Source organism: Myotis myotis, unplaced genomic scaffold, assembly GCF_014108235.1.
Source record: "Myotis myotis isolate mMyoMyo1 unplaced genomic scaffold, mMyoMyo1.p scaffold_m19_p_3, whole genome shotgun sequence".
In the NCBI taxonomy this organism is placed as follows: Eukaryota; Metazoa; Chordata; class Mammalia; order Chiroptera; family Vespertilionidae; genus Myotis; species Myotis myotis.
In genome coordinates this window covers 39,643,122-39,671,089 of record NW_023416335.1, presented here as the reverse complement: position 1 = coordinate 39,671,089, position 27,968 = coordinate 39,643,122, and the positions used below count along the sequence as shown (strand labels likewise).

The 27,968-nt window shown below is 41.8% G+C and overlaps 1 protein-coding gene across 7 annotated transcripts in view; it reads left to right on the top strand.

Moving 5' to 3' along the window:
• The first annotated feature begins 8,948 nt into the window (after positions 1-8,948).
• Positions 8,949-27,968, top strand: part of MBNL2 (muscleblind like splicing regulator 2) — a 164,052-nt gene continuing 145,032 nt past the window's right edge. For 4 of the 7 annotated variants that reach the window (XM_036301347.1, XM_036301348.1, XM_036301345.1 and 1 more), the window contains exon 1: positions 8,949-9,165. The gene's annotated coding sequence lies outside the window, so the exon portion shown is untranslated. The remainder of the gene's footprint in view (positions 9,166-27,968) is intronic. The other 3 variants (XM_036301350.1, XM_036301349.1, XM_036301351.1) reach the window with 2 other exon arrangements.

The window sequence follows — 27,968 nt, the reverse complement described above, 5'->3', positions numbered from 1 at the left end:
CAGGGACCCTCTGCTGGCCAGAAAAACCTGGGAAAATGGCCTCCCAAGTTTGACTGAGTAGGAAGGCATTGAAGGCCTGGTCCAGCAAAGATACCCTAGAGCCACAAGGACTTCAGGTAACTGTGGTCCCAATAAGTGAATATAAAGTAGCATTGAAGCGGTCAATGGTAGATGACTCAAAAGTTTGGCAATCTTGAGGACCTTGATAAAGTAGAAAGATATGGCATCAGATACAAGTTATATGAGGTAAGCATATATGGACATGGTCCAAAGAACAAGAAAGAATAACAAAAAAGATTTTATCTGGGCCAGTGTTTCCCAAAATGCATCCCCCAGAACAACATACTAGTTAGGTGTTTTTTAAATAAAAAGGTCTAGGGTTAACATTAATCCTTTAAACTTGACAAACTTTGTTTGGAGATTCACAAAGCACATTCTCAGAATAAAAGCTCTGAAAAGTCCTTTGGTAAAACCATGTGTTTGATTGGTTATTCCAACCTTACTTTCTTGTGGTTCCTTTTCCTCAGGAACACTTTAAGACTAATGTCCATAGATATCGCCTTTGGGATCACTGTGTAATCCTTCAAGCTCCTCCGGGTCAGGTCTGTGTCTTACTCATCTTCATTCTTTCCATGTCTGAGCTGGGACCAGTATATAGCAAGTATTTGATAACTCCTAGTCAGATCAGTAATAAAGTGGATCTAGGTAGAATGGCAATCCTGGGAGAAAAAAAAGAGATGGAGATGGGAATGAGAGTATTGAAAAGAGCATACCAAGGAACCTTCCACTGTAGTAAATCAAAACCAGTTGCGTTTACTGTTTAAATGCAAGTTTGTAATCAGAGCTGCATTTACCATACACACATGCCATACTTTATTTCCCACATCTAGTTCATACGTTCCCTTGAGATGACAGTGTCTTTCCTAGTCCGTGAACTCACATACTCCCACTATTACCGAGGCTCACCCATGATCTCACCAAGATCATCTTTTTTTTTTTTTTTTCAAACCTACCCACTTCAGAACCTTTTGAAAAAGAGGTTATTCCCATTCCATTGAAGACCCTTGCCAGGGATCTGGGCTGCTCATTGACATACTGTCAGCTGGCACCAAAGTTGCATTCTCAATGGGTGCTTTTACTCTCTCCTGGTTTGCACACACATGGTTCTGATGACCCTTGGAAGCCCCTGAGGAGGCGCCACTCCAGCTTTGATGCTTGCCTTATGCCTCAAACACAATTTTATACTCATCCAGTACCATATTCTAGTCTTCCCACATTTTGCTCACTTATTTAACAAATATTTATCATTAGTCCCATGTGCCAGGTACTGCAATAGGCACCTGGAATATGAACAAAACAAAAAAGCTTCCTGACCATTGGGGTGTTTGCATTCTAGAGGAGGAAACAGACAACAAAAATTAATCATCAGGTGGATTATACATCAGGTGATGGGTATTATGGAATAGAAAGGAAAAGTAGAGCAAGTGAATGAATCTCCTTCCATCCAATTACTACTGGACCCCTGCAAGCTTGGCCCCTCATTCAGAAGATGGGCAGGTGATAACAGATGGAAAAGTCCTTCAAATAATCCAACAGAAGGCAGAGCATACCAACTTCCTCAACATTTCAGGTTTGGAGGAGTCACTTCTCTGTCAGAAACACTACTTTAATATAAGGAGATGGAGACAGGGTCTAAGGATACTCATTCTTTATTATAGTTGAAGGGTCAAATTATAGTGAACACAAGAGTAAATATGAGGAGAGCATGATCATCTCCCAACTAGACTACGAGAACAGTGAGCTGCAAAGATATGTGTGGTCTTAATGAGAAGAATAATCAGAACAAGACTCCTTCCTTCCTCTTTGAACTTATTTTCAAAATCCACCATTTTGAAAGGCAAACGGTCACTGGCAAGTTCCCCTTTCATGAACAGTGGGCAGCATAAGAATCCTCTTTGTCTCTTCATGTTCTTCTCTCTTTGGCCCATAAACATCTGAAATTCTTAAGGTCCATAAACTTCACTCATATCTCAGAATCTTCTCTTCAGCTGATCTCAGTTTCAGGGCTGGACATGTCCACGAACCTCTGATGTTATCTCTCTGCAATTTCAAATGTTCTTGGGCCTCAGGACAGGAGCCTGAAAGGCAACTATTACTCCAGAAAGAACAATGTGACAGTTGAGATTGACCAACATGTTGGGACCCTTGCCTTAGAGTTATGGTTCCCAAACTGTGCCGTGAGTCACCCTGAGAAACTACAGTGAATTCACAGGGGTTCCACTGGACATTTTATATTTCCAGGGGAAACACAGCAATGTTCAACATTTGCCGGACACTTACAAACTACTAATTCAAAGTAATTCACTTTCAGAATTAGAATCACACTACATTCCTTTCAATAATATCATATATCTCTGCAAAGTTGGACTTTCAGCAGTTGCTAAGATTAAAGCAAGTGCTACACAAAAATCAATGTGGAGCAGGAAATGAGAGTAGTAGTTCCACTCTGACTTCAAGCTTTGAGAATTGTATGCAGACCCTGATAGGCATTCACAATCCATTAATAACTAATTAGAGTTATTTAGAATGAAATAAAAATATTGTTTTTCTTTCAAACATTTCATACTAACTTTTCAAACAGCTACTAAGTTGTTAAAATATAAACAGCAAGTTGCTAGAATCTAATTATTTAATAAATAAAACAGTTATTTCTTTTGGCCTAAAAGCATTGTGAAAAAAACAAATACTAAACATCAAGAGGGCCACAAACCAAGAGAGTGTGAAAATCTCTACTTTAGTCCATTATCACTGTTTTGACATAGTAGTAATCACTCTTCAGTGAAATCTCATTTGAATTCTAAACCTAAGAATGATGATGGAAATAACACTAGTATTTGCAGTAGCACCTAACATATATTGAGCATTGATGTGCCATGTTCTATGTGAAGCATTTCTGAAACATTATTTCATGTACATGCTTTATGCAATTTATTTAAATCCGTTTCCCTTAACCCAGAAATGTTGGTCCTAATTTTTCCCAGAGTATTCTGCCCCTGGACCTACAGAGAAAAATGTAAAAAACAGTGGACCTTTCTTGTGATTAATTCAATTGAAAACACTGTAACTGTTTTTCCTGACAATTATAAAACCAATTTCTATTCCCTACTGCATTTTCAATAACCACACATTAAAAATAAATTACCAGTCTCTTTTACAGGATGCAAATTTTCTCCAGAATCCTAAATGAAAACCCATCAACCAAATTTAATTCAGCACTGCTCCATGCTATGTGCTGTGGAGGCTACAATAAGACTTTCATGCGTGGTATCTGCCTTCAAGGGACTTCCAATAGGGTTTATACATAAAACAACTAGGGGAAAATAAAAAACAGTATATACGAAAGGACTAAGTCGGTAAGTATAAGATAGACATATTACATTGAAAGAGAAATGCACCCTAAGACTAAATTGTTGGAGGCCAAGGCCACCTGTAACTTGCCTTACTGTCTCATTTCTCTCTTGCTGTAAACAACCTTCTCTTACTTTCTCGCCATCTCTTCTGTATGGGCAACCTTCCATCTATTCTGGGACACCTATCATTTTCCACTTGAAAGAAAACTCTGTTTCTATGTAAATCACCTCCATTTTAAACATCACCAGATATTAATTTTCCTCTTGTCTATAAGCTTGCCAACTTTGGTATATCCAATAAAGGAGATGATCTCATAACTGCATTGTGCCTTTTGGCTTTTATATTATTTCTTCTTTTCCTTTTGTAGTGTATGTGTGTGTGTGTGTGTGTGTGTGTGTGTGTGTGTGTGTGTGTGTGTCTATAAAGATGCATTGTCTCTATGGCTTAACTATCAGTTGTTTTTTTTTATTGACCCATGAATTTGTTTTTACCACTTCATTACTAGTTCTATTTTCAAGTTTATCTATTTATCCATTCAACAGCTATTTCATAAGCATCTGCTATTATATCACTGCATGCTTTAGGTGCTAGGGATAAACTGATGAGCAAGAAATACAGGGTAACTTCTCTCACAGAGATTAGTGAGGTACATAAACAAATATAACATATTTACAGTATAGAGTGTGACAATTGTTATTATGAATAAAATGTTAAGGTGCCAGGGAAGTCATGGTGCTCATGGAAGGTTTCCTGCAAGACATGGTGTGTGCATTGAGTACTGCCTGATGGAAAGAGGTTAGATGGGTATGAAAGTAATAAAATATGTTTCATGCAGAAGGATTCCAGACTCTAAAGTATAAAGAACATAACACATTCTAATGATTAAAATTAATTTTAATGCTGGGTGTGAAGTAGGCTGGAAGTGAATTCAATAGGAGTGGTGAGAAAATATACTTGAGAATTAATCTAGGGATTTATTCTGACAATAATGGGGAGTCATTTTGTGCAGATAATGGCATTATAAGATTTGTATTTTTAAAATATCAGTTTGGCTGCAGTGTAGTGGATAAAGTGAAAGTTAGGGGCAAGATTGGATGGAGGCAGAGAAGTGAAGAAGAGATAAAAGGTACTGGGAACTTGAATTGGGGACACAACAGTGAACCAGTAGAAAATTAGATGGATTTGAGATGTAGGAATTTATAAAACTTGGGAGTATTTGAATGTCGGTGGTGAGAGAGCAATAGACAATGAAGATGATAGTTTCCATTCATGGAAATGGGAAACATAAGATAAAAGTAATTCAATACAATAAAAATGATTTTAGTTTGGGGCATGGTGAAAATTATTTATCTCTGGTACATTTTATGAAGAATTGGGCCTAGAGATCAAGAGAAAGGGATGAAGTTACAGATCTTGAGTTCATCAACCTGTAGAAGATAATTGACAACTTCTATTGGACAAAACCAAAGTTGTTGTCTTTTAATTCTTCTGGCCACCTCCTTTACATAGTTCATCATCTTCTTGACACTTGTTCTATGTTTGGTTTCTCAACCATTCTCCCTCCTATTTAGTATATTATGATCTCAGTAAACACTTAAATTTTGGCCCCCATATTTTCTCACACACATCTCCTCCTGGCCTCAGCTGACACCTCTCATGTAGTTTTAAACATTTAGCCATCGCAATAAAGCCCCCTTTAGGCAGAAGATAATGGAAGAATAGAGGGTTATGACCTTGTTGCATTTTGATTTAAAAATGATTTAAAGTTTATTAAAGGGTCAAAAAAGATAGTTCTATTTTCTTTCCAGAGTTTCAAGGCTTTCAATGTTAAGATACAGAAAGAAGGAGAAAAAGAAATAGAAGGAGAAGGAAGGAAGAGGGAAGAGAAGAAGGAGGAAGAAGAAGATGAGGAAGAAGAGGGGGAAAAGCCCAGCTTGGATCTACAGTATGTTGTATTGATCAATTCATGAATTCAACACACATTTATTGTTGAGAATCTCCTCTCATGTGACAGGCACATACCAGATTAAATGCTGGGGAGACAGTGGTGACTTCTGATGCTGACAATGTGGTTTAGAAGGTAGATCTTAAGTAATTAACCAAAGAAATGTATTGTCATGCCCTGTAAAAAGTTGTATAAAGTGATCAACATTTACAAAATCTTGCTACTCAAAGAGTAGCCCATGGACCAGCAGCATCAGCATCACTGGGGAGCTTGTTAGCAAAGCAGAATCTCAGTATCACCCAATAACTACTGAGATAGAATGTGCATTATAACAAGATCTCTGGGGGATTTGCATGTACATTAAATTTGAGAAGCACTGCTCTAGAGTGCAAAGGGCTGTGAGAGAACACATCAGATTTCCTCTGAACTCATCTTGGGGGTCAGGAAAGAGTTCCCTGAAGAAATGGCCTCTGATTAAGCAGAGGCTGTATAAAAAGGACCTTCTAGGCCATGTTGAAAACTTTTATCTCTTTCCTAAAAGAGCAACTCAATGATATTTAATCTTTAGTTTAGTCAGCTCAAGCCGCCATAATAAAATGCCAATGGCTTAAATAGCAGAACTTTATTTGCATATAGTTCTGGAGGCTGGAAGTCTGAAATCAGCAGGCCAGCATGTTCTGGTTCTGGCCTGATGATTTCAAGTTTCAAGTGTCAAGAAGATGATGAACTATGCAAAGGAGGAGACTCTCTTCCTGGTTTGTAGATGACTGCCTTCTTGCTGTGCCCCTGCCTGACTAAAAGAGAGAGAAATGATCTCTCTGCCTGATGTATTTTCTTATAAGGGCACTAACCCCCTCATAAGGGCCCTATCCACATGACCTAACTACCTCCCCAAGGCCCCATCCCCAAATACTATCACATTGGGATTTAGGGGCTTTGACATATGAATTTTTAAGGGACACAGTTAAGTACATAATAAAGGTTTTAAGCAAAAGAGTTTGGAATAATCAGAATTCTGTTTTGCAATATTTATCCTGGCTGAAATATAGAAAAGGGATTGAAGGGGTCAAGGATATATACAGGAGACTACCAAAGAGGTTGTTTCAGTATTCATGGTGAAAGACCCTAATAGCTTAGGAAAAGGTGCATTGGTAGAAATGGAGCAAAGTAAAACCTTTTTAAATATTTAGGTGCTAAATATGGCTTTGATAATGGATTTTTCTATGATGGTTTCAGGAGGAGGGTCAAGAATGACTGCCAAGTTTTTGACTTGTGCAATTGGATGTGTATGATACCAATTCTTGAGATAAGAATCATGAAATCAACAAGTTTGTGCATGGCACTTTGCTAAATGAAATGAACAATAGCCATCATTTAATGAGCATTTATCATAGCCAGCCACTGTGTAGATGTTTTACATACATTATCTTAATGTGCTACACAAACCTAGTCTTTTGAGATGGGAAGATCAACTCATCATTAAGGGTAAAATAGTCTGGTAAGATGAATAGTTCAGAATGCTTTCAAAGGAGAAGAACATCAGGGAAGACACTATGAGCAGGAAAGCCGCAAAAGAAGAAAAAGGAGGCATGTTGAGATCTAAAGGTTGGGTAAGATTTTGTTAAGTGAAGCTCTTGGGAGTCAGGTCTGGGGATGGAATGTCAGAGCCAGGTCCCGGAGAAACTTGTATGACTCCATTAGAAAGCTCACCTAGGAAAACAGTGTGGAAGAAGTTGAGTAGAAAGGGAGGGGCAGGATTATGAAGGATCTTGAAAGTCTGTAATTCAGATTTTATAGAGAGAAGAGTTTGAATATGGGAGGAACATGACTTTACATGACAGGTAAACCTGTCTGGCAACAAGGGAGCTTGAACATGGGAAGGCTTGAGTCCCAGAAGCCAACTTATTAGTGTTGGTGTCATCCAAGTAATATGTCAGAGTTCTGGACTAGCTAAAGAAAACGCAACGAAACTTCCTTTCATTGGACAAAAATAGGAGAATGAATAAAAAATGACTAAAATTTCAGGAGTAAAATCAAGAGAATGTTAGTTTCAAAGTCAGAATCAGAGAGGTCAGGAAGAAGAGATTCATAAACCTGTGATCATTCACTTACATGTAGTATGATGTGTGATCCACAGAGATCATTTAAATTTCCAGGAAAATGATAGCCGACAAAGGCCTGCAAGTTATGATATATGATAGATTTACATTGGGGTAAAAAAAGATTATAAGGCTCGAGCGGAATAAAGCATTGAGTGGAAAATAGCCTAAAATCATCTGAAACCTTGTGTTTGTAAAATAGAATTGGCAAAATCAAAAGAAACTGTTACATTTCACCCCAAGTATAACTTCATTACAGATGCACCCAACACTTGCTCATAAACAATAGTGCATTAGGTTCAAACTTTCTGATGAATGGGGCTTTGTTCCTGCCTTGGTCTAATCATGTAATCATGACACAATTTTTTCAAATTCAAAATGTTGTGTTTAGTGGAAGGAACATGTATGCTTTTTATGCTTTCCAACTGCCATATGTTTTCTTCTTCAAAGCATGAGGAGTACTGTTGACTGGAGGGCAGGGGGCGGGGGGTGGGGAATAAATAACCCTTACTAATCTTTCCATTTCTCTTTTCCGGCTTCATCTCAGGGAACTTCAGCACTTCTAGAATGTCCTTTGTGGAGTGCCACCTGATGGTGCCTCATTTGCCATGAGTGTTCAGCAGTAAACACCTTTGTGCAGTCACGGCTTCATTAACGACGATATGAGCCAATGCAAAGAATTTATCAAGTGATACCTAAGGCATTGACCTGAACTGCTTTTATAGCCTTAAGCAAGCGCCCATTTCAATGTTTCCTCTCTCTTAATACAAAACCTTAGGGTTCGGTTAAGGCACACGCAATCATCTCAGGGGTGCCTGCCAGGAACACAAAAGGGTAGTGTGTAGATATCAATTTCATTGTTCAGAATTCCCTATTTAAAGTCTCCAGTGGTCTGAAAACTTAGATGAAAGATATATGGGCTACAGTAATTAACCACTGCAATAACAGATGTTGTACAGGAAAACTGTGTGTGAGGGTATACGCATGTTTTGACTTTGAATGTGCACTTGGTCTAACACATTCTCCCTCGCTAATGGAAATCATGTGTAAATGTTTTGTAAGGTACTACTTTTCCATGGCAGACATCGAATTGTTTTTTCCTTTTAAAAACATAGGCTTTGTCAAATGGGATCATGACTTCAGTTTCATGTACAACCTGGATTTCTTTGGGAACTGCGGAGTTTTGTCTTTTCAAAGTAATCCCAGGGCAGCCACACGCTTTGGGCTGGCTGTCTTCAAGGGTGTTTTCTTGAGCTACCCCTCTCTCTGCTCTGCCAATTATGTGCCACTTTGTCTGGGTGCTATGATTGCTTTCTTCTGAGAGGGAAATTCCTCTTTCATCAGTATGGATGCACTGTTTTCACACACTGCAAGTGCTGTGTTGCTGTGTCAGTCATCCTATTAGGGCCAGTTTCAGACGAGTAAGGCTGACGAACTGGCTGGGGATTGGCTGCCTACAGCTGGGAGGGATTTGTCGGAAGGGAGGGCTGCAGCTTACAGCAACAGAGTTTAGACTGTCTTTGCTTCATCATCTGAAGGCAAAATTTTCCAGCGAAGGCAGACGGCGCTCAGAGTACAATAAACAGGGAAGGAGAACTATTTACATGGAAATTTCTTCCTCAGGATGCCGGGGAGAAGCCTGGGCCACTGGATTCTGCCAGATGTTCCTGGGATTACTGTAAAAGGGAAGGAGAGGCAGAGCTAAACAAGGTAGGAGAATCACCCCCCACACCACCTCTTCTTCTTCTTCTTCTTCTTTTTTTTTTTTTTTTTTGAATGTTTAAAGAGTTTGCTGCAGTATGCTGCATTCCGTGTGTGTGGCTTCGGGGAGCCAGGGAAACTGGATTCCACTGATTCGAATGTAATACTTGCAGGGGACCCTGGAGTTTTACGTAACATTTTGATTTGAGAAAAAGAAATGGCAAAGCTTGAATCTATGCCGCCTGTTTGGCAGTGTGGCATAAAACGAGTTTTTATTCAAAGACTAGATCCATTTGTTGTTCGACACACACACACACACAAAATGAATTCTTGAGAGCATTCTTTTTTGTTGTTGTTATAGGAAATTTCATACTGCCATAGTTAGCTCCTGAATAAATAAAGTTTACACGGCTCCTATGATGTGAAAATAGACTTGTAATTAAGGGGGGAGGGGGAACACTTAATCTAAATAATCATTGGTTGAATGTTTAGCCCCCAAATATATTTATTTGTTAGAAATTAGGGATCCACCTAGCTCTCTAATGCCACAGCTTTCATTTGGTTTCAAAAGCACATTTTTAACAAGCTAGCAAGAGGTAGCTTTCTGACAAGTTTTGGATACTGTAGTTCAATGTTTACACTTCTTTTCCTGGCATGTCGGAGCCTTTGTTTCCAGCTTAAAAGTGGAACATTATATTCAAAAGTAAAGCTGGGTTAATAATGCTTACTGCAATTATCTGATCTTTATGCATTTTTAATGAGAACACACAGCCAGCAGAATAATTTAATGAGGGCAGCTAGCTTTTAAAGCTGTGTTTTCACTCTGCCGAACCATATCAACTTTCTTGCCGAGAAACAGCACCGAGAAATAATGGAGAAGATTTATTTATAACACGCTTGGCCCAAGACAAGGGGAGGATATATTTGTTAAAGGATTCTTTCTGCCCTTTTCCGTTTTCAATTTCTGCCAGGCATGAGGAAACTGTGCCTTTTTGTTAGGCCTCAGAAGCATGTGTTTACAATAAATGTGTAACATTTTTAGAATAGTTAGCAAGCACTGAAGCGAAGAAAAAAATCCGACTTGCCTGCCCACCACCAACCACCACCACCATGAGAGCTCTTCCAAAAGCGTTGCTATCCTTTTAAAAGACAAAGGTTCAGTGGAAAGCAATTTGCTAATTGAGTCATAGGTGCATTTGGGGAGATAATAAAGTAACAACAACAACAAAAAAGGAGGACATGCTTATAATCTTTAAATAAGATGAAGTTTCTCCAGTTTTTCTGAGTGTTTTACGAGAACCCGTGAAAGCACTCATTTCATTAAGGGCAATGCCACGTAGATTCTTCTAGACCCACTGTTTTTACTTTCAAGGAGAAGTGCAGGACACTAGCCCAGAACTTCTGACGTCATCTCCCAACTATTTCTGCTGTGTGTTCTTTTATTCAGGCTGGTGGAGGGGAGTGCTTCTTTATGTCCTGGCCAGGAACAGTCTAACTCTCCCTTGGCAGGTCTTGAGTTATGTCTTCATATTTTAGCCCGTCCTTTCTAAACCCTGAACCGATCTCCCGCATAAACAGGACATCTTCTCCTACCTGCCTTGGACCGGGTGCGTGAGAGCAGGTTCTCTGCAGGGTTCTGGCTGCACTGGCGAGAGGCAGTGGGTAGCGGAACGTGGCCCAACTGCCCTTTGGTGCAGCCCAGCACTGCCACAGTCCCCATGGCCGGGTTCCCACTCCCTCCTTCCCCTCAGCCACTATTCAGGACCCAGGTTATGCCACCAAGCTCACAGCTGGTTGTGATGGTGGGAATTGCTGTTTTTATTTGAAGAGCAGAAGGTCGTGGTGCAGAAAGGACCAAAGGAAGGGCAGTCAAATACTGCAAGTGTTAACCCAGGGTCACAGGTGGCATTGTTGGGGGCAGACATCAGGGGGTGGCTTGTTTCTAATAAGGGGCCCTTGAAGAAAGGATTTCCATTAGAGCAGATTGCAGTTCTCGGAGTTCCCCGTTCTAGTTTGCATCCTCTTTCGAACTGCACTGCTTATGTAGCCTTGAGCAAGCGCCCACCTCACTGTTTCTTCCCTCTTAATACAATTGAGTAATACTTGCTACGCTTCGCCTCAGAATTCTAGCATTTTGAGAGGTCTTGACTTTGTACCAACAAAAAAACAAAAGTTGTTTGTCTCTTGGCACGATGAGCTATTTCAAGTACAAAGGGATAAACATTATTGGTAAATGCCTTAAGGTATTAAAATATATAGACATATATACAAAACCTTTCCCTCTACTTTGTGCTCATGTACATTTTCTAGGGATATTTATTCTTAGACTAACTGATAAAATTTGCAAGGAAATCAGAGCTTGGCTGCTTGCATTTTCTCCATCGATCTAATGTAATATACCAGGAGCTGTGTGCACCAGACTATTTCAGACTTAGGCTTTGTAGTGCCTCAACGCATTTAGTGCTATTCTTTTGCTTTGACTTTTGCATTAAATTTGTGAAAGTAGAATGAAGAAGAGAGCAAATAGGAGGAAAATATGCTTGCAGACTATACTGGTTATGCAGCTTTACCGGTTAACAGCCTGCCTTCTCTCTGCTAGTTGTTGTAATTTGCTGTTGCTATGGTGAAAACAAATCAATATCACATGGCTACCAGCCAGTCTCGTGCTCAGGGAGCACCACAGAAATTCAAGATCAGGTACTCAAGATCCCAAGCAAGAATTGGGAGAAGAGGATTTGGATATGAAGCTTAAGAGAATTCTTTATGGTAGACTGACAAGGCTCAATCTGGCATGCGTTTTCTCTTCTGGAAGGAAGGCATATTGATTTGTTTACATTTTTCATTTCTCAAAAGGACAAAATATATTATGAACAGAGAAGTGGGCTGGTAACACTGCGAGGGGCAAAGGATTCTGATTAATGGGAAGGTTGGTGTAACTGCTGGCATGTTGATAGTTGAAAACATACTTTGGGGACCTTTCAGATTCCCAGGTACAACGGTACCAGACAGCTGGCACGGTCAGTAGCAAAGTCTAGGGAAAGCTATGGATCCAAAGTCAGTCCTGGAGGGGAGCAGAGGAAAGGTCACTCAGCTCATTTCACAAAATCTGCGGGAGGTCCAGCCCAAAGGCCCAGCAAGGAAAGCAAAGAAGCGGCTGTAAGGAGAAGGAGAGGTGTCATGTGCCCAGGCATTCTTTCTGGAATGGTTGGCTGAACCTGATGGCCATAGTTGCTCCCTGCTGTGTGGAGCCCAAAACTTAGTATTTCGTGCTTTGGTTTCTCTCTGAAGAATAAGGCTTGCCCTAACTGGTTTGGCTCAGTGGATAGAGCATCGGCCTGCGGACTGAAAGGTCCCAGGTTCGATTCTGGTCAGGGGCATGTACCTTGGTTGCGGGCACATACCCAGTAGGAGGTGTGCAGGAGGCAGCTGATCAATGTTTCTCTCCCATCGATGTTTTTAGTCTCTATCCCTCTCCCTCCCTCTCTGTAAAAAAATCAATAAAATATATTTCTTAAAAAAAGAATAAGGCAGGAAGACTCAGGTGGGCTTTGCAGATGACTTACAACACTGTTTTGCTGCCTTTTACTCAGCTCAGGGTTTGTTTTTTTAATGTGTGCAAACTGTTAGTTGCGGCTCTGGTGATATTCATAGGAAGGAGTCCTGGGTAGTGTCATGGCTGGGTCTGCCTCCAGCTGCTCAGTATTACTTAGCCCAGTTAGTCCCATCTCTGCTGCTGAGAGTGAAAATACCTGTGATAGGTAAGGCCCTAGGGTTTCTTCTGTGCGCCTGAGTCACAGGGTTGATGGACGAGTTTCCAGCTGCCCTGCTCTCCTCAATATGGCAAGAACTCTTGGTAATAAAAGTGGATCGACTGATTGACCTTCATGCTCTGACAAAGAGTGCATTGTCCGGGAGATCCTCGGTCGGTATATTCTATCAATCAGTCAACAAGTGTTTATTAAACACCTCTTGGGTTGTCTGGCTTTTGCTGCTTGGTTAGAACAAGTCAATCACCCAATACCTGATTGTGTGCGTGTGAAAAATAAAGGACAAGAAAGAAATGATGACACATTGTAAGTTTCAAAGACTTTAATAATAACTTTACTGACTAATGTTAATTTAACATTGATAACAATCAGGCACTAATTGTATGCTTGAGATAATTTTGGTGTTTGGAGGAGAATAAGAGAAGGAATTTTAGTTTTAAATATCTATATGTACTTTCTTTACCTCCATTATATTTCTCAGCATAAATGCTATTTAGATAACATAGAAAGATGTAAGATGAGCAGTAGACATATGAGAATGATGTCTCCCTAAAAATCCAATATATAAGGCTGCTGAGAGCAATCACCCAGTCTCAGCAAGTTGATATTTAGTCCCAAAGTGACGGGGGACCATGGGCACATCAACTAAAAAGCCATAACCACCAGTCAACAAAAGGAAATCCTAGACCCTCTCCCATACTTCTGAGCCTCGGGGTGCCTGGGAAGACCCTAATGCAATTATCTCACCCCTCCAATCCCAGTAAGGAAATCTGACTCCTGACCCTGGAGGATTAAACTTTCCACCACCCTTTTCCCCCCTTCCCCCACCTTAAATGCATATAAGCCTAACCAATGGACACAGACACCAGGGGGGTGAGGGCATGAGTGGGGGGCTGGGGGAGCAATGAGGGGATAAGGGCACATATGTAATACCTTAATCAATAAAGGAAAAAAATAATTACAAGTAAAAAATATCTATTTTCCTCTTAACTCCCCCCCCCCCCACTATTTTTTACCCTAACATCAAAATTAGTATGTATCCTTTAGGTATAGGCAAGCTGCAAGGTAAGGGACCCAGTTTGGGGGAGAGCTAGGAGAAGAGACCTGATGTAACTAACAAGCTTGAAGAATTCATTTCAGCTCTGGGTCTTGGCCGACAGATGGGCAGCTTCTATGATTTGTGAGCATTTACAGCAAGCTGGTTGCTGTAGAAGAGCTTTGGGGGTGGCAAGCCACCTCAGAAGACAGAGGGAGGAGGCAGGAAACAAGGGAAACACCCCAGGTCCCTGGTCCTAAATAGTTTGCAATCCACAATCGCTGGGGAACAAGATACTTACAAACAAGATAAGAACAGGTCAGCACCCCAGTGTCTCCAGAAGGGTAATTAACGTATGTGTAGCTCCTTACTCTTTACAAAGGGCTTTCACAGACATTATCTCAATTAACAGCTCAGACAGAGTAAGAAACCAGGGGCCTAGCATTAGAGCCCTCTCGTGCACTAGACAAAGCTCCTGGAGGAGAGGAGTTATAAATTGGATTTTAAAACTTTTATTCATTTTTTTTTTTCAGTGTTGAATTACCTTTAAACTTGAAGAACAAAAAAAACTTAGAAATGTCCCTGGTACATGTGTGCGTGTCACTATTTCCTGTCCCCAAACGCTTTCTTGGACAACAAGTCCATTTATAACTAGTACAGCAGGCAGCCTAGATGCCGAGGCGGAGCAAGGGGAGAGGTTGATTGGCTTCACTTCCTCAGCTCTGACCGCCCAGGCGGCATCAGGGGACAAAACCTATCCTGGCTTCACACCCCATCCCAGCCACACAGTAGCAAGGTGAGTTTGGCTGTGGATGGCAGGGAGGTGTTTCTAGAATGTAAAATTCATTAATGGTTGTCAAATGGCCTGCAGGTTGGGGAAAAATCAAAGTCAACAATGGCACCAAAATTCAAAATATTCCATTTGCTCATGAGAGAATCTTATTGAGTTCTCTTATGCCTGCTAAAGGGGTGAGGGTACAGGGGGAAATTAATATTTTAGTGGCATGCATTATAAACTAGATGCTTTACACACATAGCTCATGTAATTTGAACCTTAGGTGAACCCCATGAAGTTATCATTAACCCTACAAAGTTAATGTAGGCCAATAGGAGAAGAGAATTCAGAAAGATTCTGTAACGCACCCATGATCCCACGGCTAATACTTGGAAGAACCAGGATTTAAACTCGTGTCCAGTCATGCCTCTGAGTTCTACAGTTAGGTGACACTCTGTTATCAGCTGAGCAAATAAAATTGAGAAAATAAAAATAATTCACTTGCAGGAGGAAATAAAAGCTGGAGGTGGGAGTAGGAGGTCAATGACTTTAGAAATCCCAGATGTACTTTATATAGTTTACATTCTAATACATAAATACCTGGTGTAATAATAACAATAATGGGGTTTTGTTTTTTATCACATATCATTTTAGTTTTATACGTGTCTCTTTTAATGGTCACATGATTGCCTTTTGGCCCCCATTTTATAAATTAAATAAAAGTGGAATTTTAGTGAGGTTAACTGTATGTGTGAGAAATCACACTAGCTAAAAAGTAGAAAAGTTAGTCCTCAAAACTACCTCTCAGTGAAATGACCCTGCAGGCTGACTTGGAGTTTTCTTGTAATGGATGTTGCAGACTGGAGTGGAGCCCAAACCGAGCAACTTTGGGAAGACAGTAGTGTTTTTTAATTAAGATATTGGACTATTTTTTTCAATCTTTAAATTTCTGGCACCCTAGATGTATGCTTCAATTAATCAACTAAAAAGTATTACATTATATCAGCGGTTTACTACTTGTAATTTTAAATGCTCTGGGAGTTCAGGAAAGTAAAACTCTGGGCAGAATGGAGAAGCAGATAAGACTTCATGGAGGGAGAGCTACTTCCTCTACCTCTGAATGGGTCTATTTTGTCTAGAGATCGGGTTTTCTAAGATGGGATAGCTACACCCCAAGCCTAGGGCAAGATCATTCTCTAGGCAATGAAAAGAAATAGTTGAACTTATGTCTTATATGTGACTTAGCTCATCCTTTTAAAATGTCAACTTTCTTGTATGTTTGATGATGTATGTAAAGTATTAGTATTGTTATGCAATGATAACATTTGTAAATAAGTAAGTAGCCTGATAAGATGGTTCTTGCTCAAAAGTAAATATTTCTAATTAGGGGGGATTTGATCAAAAACGGTTTGGAGAGTACCGTAGTCAAAATCAGAAATGAAGGTCACCTTGAGAAGGAAGAGCAGCATGATATGATGTAGGGGCCAATGTGGAGCTTGACTTAGGAGAATAGGGATTAAATATTGGTCAGTAGGAAGAAATAAGGTTGGATAGAATCAGGGAAGTCAGAATGTGGAAGACGTGAAGAGCCACGTGAAGGAGTTTAAATTCATTACAGGGAACATCACATCTAATGCCTTATAAGGAGTAAGATAAGACTTCTAAGATAAGGTTAGAGGTTAGAAGATTTGTAACAAGAGATGCCACTAGCCAGAAACCTTTTGAAATATTCCAGGCATGATGTGGGAAGGAGTTGGATTCATATGGTTATACGAGGATGGCAAATCTGTCCTGAAGGAAAAATAATAGAAGCTATAAGAGCTTAGAAGAGTATAAACAACATTGGAGTTTCTAGCAGGAAAAATATTGACCAAAAAATGGGAGGTAGATAGAAAAGGGGACCAATCAGAGGAAATGGGGTCAGAGAAGGGAGGGTGAAGATGAGTTCTGAGTTCTGGTAATGGTGTCTTTACCTAATGATATGGTCATCCAAGTGGGATAGCCCATAGACCAGCCCTGGGCAAACTATGGCCCGCGGGCCGGATCCGGCCTGTTTGAAATGAATAAAACTATTGAAAAAAAGACCGTACCCTTTTATGTAATGATGTTTACTTTGAATTTATATTAGTTCACACAAACACTCCATCCATGCTTTTGTTCCGGCCCCCCGGTCCAGTTTAAGAGCCCATTGTGGCCCTCGAGTCAAAAAGTTTGCCCACCCCTGCCATAGACACTTGACCATGTGGGAATGGAGAACAGCTTAGACACCAGGCTACAAATGTAAACGGAGACACATCTGTGTTGAAGTCATTGTTGAGGACATGGGTACTCACTACCTCCCATTAGAAGATGACATGAAAGGAGACAGGCTGATAACCAAGGATGAGCCTTGGGGGAAGACTGCTGGGGCCTAGAAGAGAATATGAGCTGGCAAAGGATCAGGAAAACAAATACCCACACAAGAGCCAAACTGTCAATCAAAAAGTGAGCAACCAAGACTGTTAAGTGCCATATATTGGCTAGAGACACAGACTGTTAGCTGCATAAGGAGAACTTGGTAACTGTATCTTTCTTATATATAGTTGACATTTTACATAGTAAATCTTCACTATTAACCAAAAGAAAGCATTTAAAAACAATGGTTATCAAGACTCCTGCAACTGTACTTCAAAATATAAATTTTGGGGATGTAATCAGTGAGGGCAGTGATTCCAGAGTGACTGGAGATATAACTGGACACTAGTCATCTTATTCTCAAAGACCTAAGGCTTCATTTATTCCTGGACCTCGTACGTCTCAGTTGAACGCAGCCATAAGGACTGCTCTGAAGAAAATGAGAAGGTCCTCAGTGTGCACATGGTTGAAGACCTCATACCACATACTGTGACTAAACCAGAGCAGCACTTCTCAGACTCAGGTGCACAGCAAATCACTTGGGGATCTAATTAAAAATGTTGATTCTGATTTAGTAGATCTGGAGTGGGGCCAAGATTCTGCATTTCGAGCAGCTCCCCAATGATGGAAGTGCCGCTCATTGAGAGGCTAGAACACAACGGTTCCTACTAGTATAAATGTAAATGGCGGCAGCCCCCTGGGTTTGAGATGGTTTCAAAGGAGTGCTCCCTAAGGCTGGGGGCCAGGACCTACCTCCTCAACACTGGAGGCCTATTCAAGCTGCTCAGGCTGGGAGTGGAGCTAAGCTTGACGTCACTGATCCCAAAAGCCTTACAACAAAGCTTCTGCAGTCAAGGGCGTGAAGAGAGGGACTTAGCAGTTTCAAGCTGTCTGTGGCTGCAGACAGCCGGTCTGTGGATGCCTCGCCATGCCTGCGATGGCGGTCTTTTCTGTGGGCACATACTCTCAACCAATTACTCAGGGGATTTGCTTACTGCCTCCAGAGAAAGCTAGTGTATTTCTTTACATGTCTGTCCCAGAGATTTATTTCCCCCCTATGAAATACATATGTTCAAAATCAGCTTTAGATTTTTTTTTTTTTTCTGTAGACAGTGGTCAGAACTGGAGCCTGCGAGTCTGACGCGCCTACTTCAGTCCACACCCTCCATGGGTGAGTTCAGGGAAGTCAAACAAACTCATGTTTCCCTTAAAATATAGATAATACAATTCTCCCCTCATTATCTCCAAAGAATATGAAGAGTAAGAGCAAGTGTTGTATGCAATTAAATTGCATGAGTATAAAAATTCTAGTTTTAAAGTCTTGCAATGTAAAGACAAGGAGAAGTCTTGCCTCTTGCTTTGTGTCCACCCATCTTCCCTCCCCTGGAGTGCTTCGTTTCCCTCTATGTCCCCCAGGAGGTCCCCTCTTCCCCAGAGCCAGGAGTCCAGCTAAACTGATGTAAAGGAAGTCTTCACTGCCCAGATGCCCACTTAGGCCACACACAAATGGCCAATATTTTTATACATTTTGATTTTACAAATAACCTTTTAGGAATGAAAGGGAGCAAGTGTTTTTTGGGTTTATTGAGTGCCTACTAGATGCCAAGCCCTCTGCTGAGAGCTTTATGTACAGCAACTGAGTTAAACCTTTTTACAAAGAAAATAAAGTCCAAGGAGGCTGAGTTACTGGCCAAGGTCACACATGAACAAGCGACAGAGCCAGGGGTGAAACCCCAGTCGGTGGTTTCTAAACTTCCAGACCTGTACTTGGGGGTTGCAGCACCAAAGGGGTTTGCTTTAGAAAGCCTTCTCCCACCTTTGTCCGCACTGTTAGCAGAACTCACTAAATAGTTAAATAGAACACAAACAAGCAATTACTGGCCTACAGCACAGGCATGAGTTCAGTTTTAACTAGGAGTCCTGCTCACAACGGGACTTGGTAAATGACCAGGGTTGGCTAGAGCATCATCCCCATTATGACTGGTTGGCCTTCTCCTTACTCTTGAATCCCCTTCCTGTGTGCACGCTGGAAGAGGCTTAAAGACCTTGGTATCTTATGGACACCTCAGATAGAGAGCATATGCCAAAGCTCATTTTCAAGGGCGAGTCCTGCACAAGAGTGAGATGGGTTGTGTTCACGTGGCCCTCTATGAGAATTCTTAGGAATCCCTTGTCTTCTCCATCAACTTCTCTTGTCAGGTGCAGGGCTGTGTTCTCTCCCCCGGGTCACCCATTCTCACAAGGGCATGTCCTTGTTCCCTCACCTGCCTCTACATCTACCAAGACTCTCTCTCCACAGCCTCCTTTTCCCTCTACTGGCTCCTGCACTAACCCAGGGTCTCCTCCCCCAGGTTCTGCTCTCTCGGCCAACGCCTACCTGGCATCCCTACTAAATGGCACACATAGATACCAGGCGTTTCTGGGTTGTATTCACACCTGCCTCTTAGCTGATAGAAAGGATTATTTATTTGCCCCCTTAGGAAGCCCATCATTTGAACCCTAAAGTATCAGCTTCCTGGCAGCCACCACAAAGACCATCCCCTCAGGAAACAAAACAAGCCCTATCTCTAGAGTTTCCCTGTTTCTTTTCTTTAAAGTTCCCTGTTGCAGCCAGGCTGCAATTAAGAGGCAGGATCAAAGGGACTGCCTGCCTCTGGGGCTGCTGGGACCTGCAGAGGCAGGTCTCTTTAACTCTTTCCTTCCCGTGACCTGCTGCGCCCAGGGCGTCTTTGTTCCTCTGGGCACTTGGTGTCAGATCCCGGGAGCTGTGGGGCACACAGCAGAGCCAGCAGAGGAACTTTTCACACCACAAGGGATTCTGATAGCCCCTCCCTTCTGATATCCCCCAACCAACAAAACCCACAAATACCTCAGTGTGGTGATGGCCAGAGGAAGGAGGATGGGGCTGGGTGGAGGTGGGCAAAGGGGGAAATGGGGGCATCTGTAATAGTGTCAACAATAACAATAAAACCAAAAACACCCACAAACATAAAATGAAAATCAGAAGGGAATCCTAAGTTGGAAGGAGCGGAGCACTTGTCTAGCCTTGTTCATGTTTACCCTCTACCGTAGCCCTGACAAGCAATTTCTTTTCTTTTTTAAAAATATATTTTTATGATGTCAGAGAGGAAGGGAGAAGGAGAGAGAGATAAAAACATCAATGATGAGAGAGAATCATTGATTGGCTGCCTTCTGCACGCCCCATACTGGGGATGGAGCCTGCAACCCAGGCATGTGCCCTGACCAGGAATCGAACCATGACCTCCTGGTTCATAGGTCAACAGTCAATCACTGGGCTACACCAGCTGGGTGACAAGCGGTTTCTAATTGCTACTTGACCACCTCTATTGGCTGGACAATCACTAACGAGAACACTTATAAACATAACATTTTGCTATAAAATTTTTCCTTGTGTTGAAATCAAATGTGAGCCCCCATGACCTGCACTACTCAGCCCTTGTTCAGGCCTGTGAGGTGACTCTTACCAATTCCAACGCCTCTCTAGCAGGTGAACCCCTCATATATCTAATGACCCCAACCAAGCCTCTTACAGGAGCAGCTGGCACCTTCCTTATTCAGAATATAGTGCTTCTATTAAGCAACCTAAGACACTGAGTTTTTCTGGCAGTGTTGTCACATTGTTGACCCATGTCACTATTATACTTGCGTCTTGAATTAGCTCCATTAGAGAAAGGGGTGGGTTCTTCCTTTTCCCTCAGTTCTGAGCACAGTGTGTGGGGTGGGGTAGGGGGAGGGGCAGGGGAAAGCTGATTGATGGTGGTAAGGTGGGGAGACAGACAGACAACTGTTTAGAATGCTTTAAAATTATCTTCACTCCCAACAATAGGCTTGAGGCACCTCTGGAAATCTTTGGCAAGATGCTGGGCAATGTCTTGCAAAGCTACCCATAGGCTGATTGATAGATATATATAGCATACACAGACACACACACAGATAGTCATAGATATAGATTAATACAGTGTAGATAGACACATGGATTTAGATGTAGATATAGATGGTTATAGATATAGATTAATATTTATATATACAGATAGAGATAGAAATTTAGACATATATCTACACAGATAGATAACTATAGATATAGATTAGCATGTATACAGATATAGATAGGTAGCTAGATAGGTAAATGATAGGTAAGTCGATAATCTTCACACAAGTAGAATGCCACACTAAAACAATTTTGAGAAGTAAATTACATATTTTTGGTTTTCTTTTGTTTTGGTTTTGGTTTTTGGCTCAGCAAATGGTGGTATTTCAGTAGTGGCTCTGAGTCCTCCTGAGTTTCTCTGTGGCTCCCAGCACAGTCCTCAACCGCTTAGAGCGCACTCAGCCATCGGGAGATGCCAGGGTCACCGAAGGAACTAATTAATCCCAGCTCCGGTCAACAGCAGGCTGCACTAACCTGCCCTCCTTCCTCAGAGAGGAACAAACCAGGAAGGATTTCTCCGCGGGTTCCTCCCAGGCCCACTCAGGGACACCCTGAGCAAACAAAGGAAGGGCGCGGAAGGGCTGGGAAACCATTTCCCGACCAGCTGGCCAGGTTTTCATTTCCAGACAGCCGCAGAAAGCCTATTCTAAGGCTTGCAAACCTGAGCTGAGACAAGCCCTCCAGTTTTTCTTAGGAAAATTCCCAGGTGGATATTTAACTCAAAGATCCCCAAGCCCCAACTGTATCACCAACTCTGCCTCCCCCCTCTTCCCTTTCCTGCTAGTTTTACTAATGTCCTGCAAACCCCAGCCAGCATTCCTTGACATGCTGAAAATTTGCTTTTCTAATTAAAACTACACATTTTCTAGCTGACCACTAGGAAGCATGCATTTTTTTTTTCTTGCTCGGGGTAAAATTTATGTTATATAACCCAGACCACACTAAATAATTGATCAGGAAAAGGAACTGAGAGGAATGATAACTTTTGGAAGCACTGATGGCCAATAGCCCAAGAAGTGAAGCTGGAGAACGCTGCTGTCTAAAACACTGTGGGCACCCGAGTTACTGTGAGTCCCTTTATCCAGATACAAGTTGGATCTGGAGTTCATTGTTCTGCATCTGTGAATTGTTATTTGATGTTCGGATCTCTTCCTTCCAGTTTGATAATTAGCGCAGAAAGTCACGGAAAAGCAACAAGGCCTGTGTGCTTTGTCAGGCCAGCAGTTCGGAGTCCCTCTCTTAGAGCTTCAGTGCAGTTGCGTTTTAGTCCCTGTCCTTCAGCGGTTCCCCCTGGGCCCCCCGAAGCTGCTAAAGCAGGAGGGGCTGAGGCATGGGAGTTAGTTTCCAGTTACAGTTTGGCAGAATCCAGCAAATCCTGGAGTTAGGTTTGTGACACTCTCCATCTTGCTCACTGCTTAAAAACAGGAAGAAAAAAAAATCAAAACCATATGTTCAATACAATATCAGGCTTCTAGTGAATGCTGTGCTATTAAAGAATAACCACCAACCTCTCCACATGTTTGAGGGCTCGGGGAATCGGAGCTGACCTGCTCTGGCCGAAGCTGAGGCAGGTAGAGAAGGCGGTTCTGTTCACTCCCCTTCTCAAAATGGCATGTGCTGGCCTCCTGCCAGCGCCTAATGGGGGAAGCAGAGCGAGGCTGCATTTACTGACTTATTTCCCTCCTTCACATCTTCCTTCTTCCCGGCACATTTTCAGGATTGGAAATTAGAAACACTTTTCTCCTACACACAAAATTACTCCCTCACACACACTTTTTTCCTTCTTCTTTGAAATGGCAATTGCTGCCAGAAAACGCTTCTCGAAGAACACGTGCTTTCCTGGGCAGAACAGCCAACGGGTTAGTTTAAAAGGTAGCCAGCTAGTTAGCCATAGTAGCTAGTTAGGGAGAGGGGCCACTCTTTGGGGAAGGGAGGGAAAGACTGAAACGGAACTCGAGGCAGCTTCCAGGGTCCCGGTAATAGGTTATGTCTCAGTCTGGGTGTGGGTTACAAAATGAGTTCACTTTGTAAAAATCCAGTGAGCTGGACACTTTGGATCCATTTGCTTTTCTGTCTTTAATAAAGTTTTTAAAACATAGCTGACTATCTAACACTGTCTGTTTTACGAAAACAGAAAAGCTAGTTGAAAGGTTCTCCCAGATCCTCCTCCAATTCTCATTTATGCCTTCCCCACCCTTCTCTGTTCCGCTCCTAACCTCTGGGCTCCTGGGTGAGGCTGCAGTCCCACTAATAAGGAAAACGATGAAACACCATGACATCCGACTCCTGGGCCAATGGGAAGTCAATGCTTTAAATCCAAACTTGAGAAGAAAGAAAATTGTCACTGTTAAATAATGATGATAATAATGATTATAATAGTAGCGATGCTACTTTGCCATTGTGTACAGCACATCTCCTATACTCTCCACATTTTTATGTTTTACAAACACATGAAAGTTTTGCTTAAAGGGTATGGCTTTTTTTTGTGTGTGTGTGTTTGTTAAATCCAATTTGGCAATCAAGACTAGCAGAAGGAAGGAACAATCTGGGGACCACAGATGACAATGCTCTTTGCCCTTTCTTGCTGGGTAACCCTAGATTGTGGCAGTCTGTGTAGGCCAAGGGAGTGCAGGTCTCAAAAGATAAATGAGGGCAGGTTAGGGTAACAAGAATCCAAAGCTTGCAGGTCATCAACACGGATCTGAATCCTGAGCTCCCCTACTTAAGATGAATGAAAGTTACCAAATCACCCGGAACTTTGATCTTCTGGTTGGCACAAATCAAGATGGTAGGTCCCGGGATTTTTGTGAAGATTTGATGAAACAATGTACTGGAAGTGTTCCGCACACGGCAAGAGCCCCAGGTCAATGGGAAGGGCCTGTTCATTGTTAATTTAATCTCTCCCTGTGCGTTCTACTTAGTGAAGTTTTCTTGGTGAAAAAAAAAAAAAAAATTGCAGGAAAAAGGAATACTGTGTGAATTGCCTTAAATTTTCTTCATTTCCTTTCATGGAATGTTTGCTTTAGTAAAACAGATAGATGTATAAATAAATCACCATGGGGAAGTGATTCATGCCACAAGAGAGTTATAAGGTTCCCTGGCAATAGATTACTGAAGTCCGGGTGAAGCAGGGAAGGCTCCCTGGAGGAGACAGCCTCTGAGATGGCCTGGGAAGGAAGGGTGAGACTGCGATGCATGCACTTGAGAAGTGCCCATGCAGTTTTCTCTGGAGCATGGGGTGGAGTTGAGGTAGTACTCGTGGGGGCAACAGATAAAATGGTGGAGGACCCTGAATGCCAAACTATGGGTTTCCAACTTTGTTCTAGTGTCACAGAGAACCACCCCATGTTGGTGAGCAGGTGATTGATGGGGTGAGACACTGCTTTAGGGAGATAATTCTGTGAGCACAGTTTAAAGCTGAGAATTGCAGGCGCCAAGTCATGGGCATGTTGAGTTGGAATAGTGGCAACGAGAGCCTGGCAGAAGATCGTGCGCTGGTGTAGGAGCTACTTTCTAAGAGTGTGGGCAGGACTGTTGGAGACAAGGGCAAGGGAGGGAGTCTAAGATGCCTGGAGACCATGAACTTAGGTAGGAGAAACACACAGGAGGAAGGGGAAGACAATGAGATTGTTCATGGCCATGAGAAGTTTGAAGTGAAGTTGGACTGTCTTCAACTGATGAAACTATAGGTCTAGACTTCTATAGAGTATAGCGCTAGATGTGTATTTGGGATTCATCCATAGGTGAGTGATACTGAAACCATAAAAGAGTTGAGAGAGCTAAAGAAGGAAGGGATCCAGAAAATGGGGAATGGCACCGCCTGCGGGACTGCTTATGTTGAAGGGGATTTCCTAGGCACACCCCCAAAGTGAAGAGCATTTCAGAGAGGAGAAGCATCCCGGGGGAAAGATCTCAATGCCTTTGGATCTGCAAGAAGGAATCATGCTATTCACTATATCCTAGAAATGAAGCTGATCAGTGTTACAATATGGACATGCATTAGGGTTTCCTAAAATCAGATGATAATGGGAAATAAAAGCCAGATTCTAAAGAAAGCCCAGTGAAGGTGAGGACTGAGTCTATTACCATGACATATGGAAGCTAAGACAGCACCCCTGACCTTTGGGAGACACTTTTAGGGAGCGGTGACTGGGAAGCTGAATGTCAAAGTAGCAGGAGATTGGAAAGTGAAAACATTTAGGGAGTGTGGCCTATTTAGAGCAATCAAAGGAGAGATGGAGACCAGCAGAGAGGAAGCAGGGTTGAGATAAGACTGTGCAGGTGTGAGGGAAGGTGGACTGGACTGGCAGATGGCACCTGGTGCAGCGTTAAGCCTGAGGAGGCTGCAGGGGATGGATGGGCTGAGAGGACCTGGGAGAAATGGTTTTTGAGAATTTGTAGAAATAGCTCTAATTCTGCTATAACAGGAAAGGTGAAAAACGTTAGATAAGTTTGAAGGAAGGTGTAAGCTGAGGTTTAAATGCTTCTTCAGGGAGACTCCCACAGGCCTTTGTCTTGAAACGAATCCTGTTTTATGCAAAATAACTGTAGAGGGAGGACACTAGTATATTGCAAAAAATCCCAATTATTAATTAAAGATGAGCATCGCATCATTTCCTGCTTTACTAAAATACAAGGACTGCTGTTTCTAATGTGCTTTACCAATGCTAATAGTTGTTCTTTTGTTACTTTATCATTTCCCTTCGCTTTTTCCTTAATCTCACTGGGTTCAGCAAAAGGATAACTTGTGGGCCTAGCCCAGTGATGGCGAACCTATGGCACGCGTGTCAGAGGAGACACACGAACTCATTTTTTTGGTTGATTTTTCTTTGTTAAATGGCATTTAAATATATAAAATAAATATCAAAAATAGAAGTCTTTGTTTTACTATGGTTGCAAATATCAAAAACTATCTATATGTGACAGGGCACCAGAGTTAAGTTAAGGTTTTCAAAATGCTGACACGCCGAGCTCAAAAGGTTCGCCATCACTGGCTTAGCCCCTTCTCCTAAGTCACAAAATCTGCCAAAATAGATGTCACCTGTGGAATATTCTTGGTCTCCTATCATAGTCATCCCCATGCATTGTAAACTTGAGCCAATGTCTGGTAAGTAATAGGTGCTCAATAACTGTTTGTGGAATGCAATCTGGTGATTGACATGTCTTATCCAAACAGGCATTTCCATAGATGATTATTAGCTATGACTCATATTTATGAAAATCCATAGTTCATCATCCACCCAAATATACCCAGAAGTTTCTATTACATATGAAGACAGATTGCATCCTCTGCACCCAGAGATTGTACACACATCTGTGAAATTGTACTTTGTTCTGCAGAGAGGCTAGCAAAGCCCCAAGCCCTTCAGTCAGGGCTCTTTTTTGCACATGAACTTTAGAGAAGAAGTTGGGCTGATAAAAGCAATGGACAGAGAGGAACTAAGGGCAAAATGCATAAGCTGGGGAGTTATCTGGAATGTCCTAACCTTTAAAATAAGTTTTAGTTGCTTAATTGCTGTAGGAGAGAGACTTCTGGTTGTGTTCAGCTGCACAAAATGTACTGCACATCTCACAAAATGGGCTGACCTATTTATTTGCCTTTGAGGGCCACTTGAAAACTAAGTAAAAAAACAGGCCTGCCCGCAGTCAAGGCCAGAATGAGCTCTTATAGCCATTGGGACAAGGTCATATTTCTGTTACCTTTGCTCTCCCACCCAATCCAACCCCAGGAGAAAAAAGAAGTTGTGTTTTCTTCCCAAGCCCATTTCAAAAGCCCTTACTAGTTACTACAAACACCGGTGTTGTTGGCTGCACAAACTCTTGGGAAGCTTGTTAAAAAGACAAATGACAGATTCCTAGGCCTCAGACCCCGAGATTCTAACTTGGGATGTCTGGAGCTGGTCCCAGGAATCTACATTTATTACAAAAACACAGAGTGATTTAAGCATGAATAATTAACAGATTTCCTGGCACAAGGATTAACAGACAATTCAATCCCTGCATTCAAATTCTGGCTCTGCCACAGAGTAGATGCACAACTCCAGGCAAATTATAAAATATGTTTTTATTGATTTTTAGTGAGGGAGATAGGGAGAGATAGAGAGATAGAAATATCAATGAGAGAGAAACATCATTGATTGGCTGCCTCCTGCATGCCCCCTACCTGGGATCAAGCCTCCGGGCATGTGCCCTGACTGGGAATCAAACCGTGACCTCTTGGTTCATGGGTTGATGCTCAACTATGCCGGCTGGGCTCAGGAAAATTTTTAAAATGCATGTGAATCTCAGTTTTCTCATCTGTAAATGAGAGTATTAATGCCCACTTCTCTGGATGCTGAGTAGTATTAAATGAGACCACCTATGTAAAAAACGTTCTATCCGGCACAGAATAAACACTCCATACATTATATTTGGTTATATTTCTCTCGGTGAACATGAGGTTATAGGGGAATAATCCCAAATAAATGCCATGAACCCTCTAAGCCAGCGGTTCTCAACCTGTGGGTCGCGACCCCTTTGGCGGTCGAACGACCCTTTCACAGGGGTCGCCTAAGACCATCCTGCATATCAGATATTTACATGACGATTCATAACAGTAGCAACATTACAGTGATGAAGTAGCAACGAAAATCATTTTATGGTTGGGTCACAACATGAGGAACTGTATTTAAAGGGCCAGAAGGTTGAGAACCACTGCTCTAAGTAATTCTAAAAAGAATATAGACTTCAATATGACTATTTTTGCAATTTTTTAAAGTTTTGTTATCATTCACAAAAACATTACTGTTTTTGCAATAAAATGCAAAAAGGTTTTCTATTCTACAAAATAATTTCATGGTAGGAATTATAAGACACTGGAGCATGTTACCCAAACTGAATGCAGGTGCTTTT